The sequence below is a fragment of the Palaemon carinicauda genome, chromosome 10, assembly GCF_036898095.1.
Source record: "Palaemon carinicauda isolate YSFRI2023 chromosome 10, ASM3689809v2, whole genome shotgun sequence".
Classification (NCBI taxonomy): Eukaryota; Metazoa; Arthropoda; class Malacostraca; order Decapoda; family Palaemonidae; genus Palaemon; species Palaemon carinicauda.
Window position 1 is genome coordinate 49,001,361 of NC_090734.1, and position 2,500 is coordinate 49,003,860.

A 2,500-nucleotide genomic window follows, 5' to 3' on the forward strand; every position below is an offset into this window, starting at 1 on the left:
TATATCCGTCCTTTAGCGAATGTCAGCTTCACTGGTCATTGTTACCAGTTCATCTGATAAGAAAAAGTCAAGGAAAATCTTTGGTATGCCTTCTTAGCATGCTTTAAATCTGGCTAGTTGTATTAACTAATATATCAGTATAACTAGCAGTTTAGTTTTTTTTAATAATTACGTTCTTGCATATAAGTTGATACATTATTTTCATATGCAGCATCATTTTCTAATTCATCGTCCCGAATTTTTGCCATCCATACCATATTTTCAGGTAATTTCTCTTTATGTTACGCTTGCTTTTGTCATTACTCAAGTTATGTCCTTCAATATACCAATATATCATTATTCCTATCAAATCTACACTAAGTATTATGTGAATCACATGGGCTTTACCTATCCTAACGATTTGTTTTCCAATATTTCACCGTTTATATAAAGAATTATATTTTGAAATCACATACTAGCATAAAAAATAAAATTTAAAAAAAAATATTGAAGGAAGAGCATCTAAACTTAGCCCATTACTAGTGTCACATTTTTAATTCATATTTATTAATAAATAAAAATACCTCCTACGCGACTATTTCATAATCTAATCGTCATATCATCATTTTATAATGGTTTAAATCTTTCGGATTATCCTTCACGACTCATGGTATCTCTAGAATTACTTTACCAATTATACTACATTTGAGACACCAAGCAAAACAAATATTTGCTGAGTCTTTCATTAAAGACGAATAAAACTCTATGATGCCTACCTGGTAATGTAATCGAGTCCTTAATATATCGCATGATCGTGAACTTTTTATTTAGGTGGTGAGAACGACAAACAAAATATAATAAAAACAGCAAAAAATATATGTAAATTTTCGTTATATTTAAGAACTAACTGTTTTATTCCACGCATTTTTTATACAAAGTCTTATGTTAACTGTTTGAGAGTGTTATGTGATCAGGCAAGATAGGATCAAGGGCTTATTTAGGTTTTCTTTTTTATACTTTTATGAGGTATTACATCATGTTTGTGAGGAAATATACAATTGTTTAGGGTACCATTTGCTTTGGGAGTCTCTGAAGGGCCCTAGTGATGGTTTTCCTATTTTCCTTATTCCAGGGACAAAGGATGGGAGGAGCTAGCTGACTGAGAGAGTTTGACTCATGTTGAATGAATAAGTGTTCGAAAGAGCAATACTTGGTAATTCTGATGCCTTAGCCCTGCCCCCACGCTTCTAGAACTCGCTTTCTTGGAAGCTTCTGGGAGTAGCTAAGTGTCATATATAAAGGAAACCAAAGGGTTGCATAGACGGATAGAAAATTCAAGCCTTAACCCTGGATAGGTACGCTACTCGGACACCCCTTAAAGGGTACACTCGGTCGTGTGCGACCCCGACTCCAAAAAAAAATTCAGGAAAAATTCTGTTATGCATCAATCTGTATTGTTTGATTTGCTAAAAATACTTAAAAAAATGCTAAAATCTACTGAAAATATAAATGATACCCATCTACAAAATAACTATTTATTGGAAATATAATAATAATTTAAGTATACAAAAAAAGACATGACATAAATATTAAAAAAAAAATAGAAATATACATATACACATAAATCCCTTTAGGGACACCTTCTTAAATGGCAAAGTAACAGCGTGTAGTTGCTGGAAATGAGTTGGACCCATAGAAGTCAAGATCTGAAATGAGAAAAAAAGGTTAACTTTTTTTGGCCAAAAAGATTTGTCCAAATTTCATGAATTTTTTTGGGCACCCAAATGAAATAGGAAGAGGCTAATTTTTTTTATAGAATAAACTCATATTATGCTAAAACAGAAATACATAATAAAATGTTCACTAAGATGTAATTTACTGTTATATCAGGGGCAAAATCTAAAGGTAATTTTTGACGGCCTAGTTTCACAATGTAAATTTCTTATGAAAATCATTGTATCTCCTATAAAATATGATATTTATGCATTAAATATACCAAAATATCACGAATTCTATTCAGAACAAAAATTTATAGAGATATGCCAACTTACCTTTCGGGTATGTCAACAAAATGGCCGCAGACCGCAACAACTCTTACAGCCCAATCTACCACTTGAAATGAAGAATGGGTATGTAAATTTCAAGGTGTTATTTATTTATCTAATTATTAGTGGATTGGAATAAAACTGATATGATGGCTTTCTGAATGTTTGACAATTATTTTTATCATATAGAATTTAAATTCTTTGATATAAATTTTGGATAAAAAATGGGTGATATCTTTTTGGTAAAGATTAAAATTTCCGTATATATACAAACAAGTATTAAAAAAAAGAAAGTTTCATGATTTATCCTAGCTATAACTATCAGGTACAGTTCAGATACAAGACAGTTTGAAGCTATAGACAAAAAGGCTTCCTGCTCCTCAAACAAGTGGTGTTTGTCATGTGGTCAGTCTTAGGTGGGCAGCTATAACAGTGAGTCCTTTCAGGAAGCTTGATGTGACCAACACAACATTGAT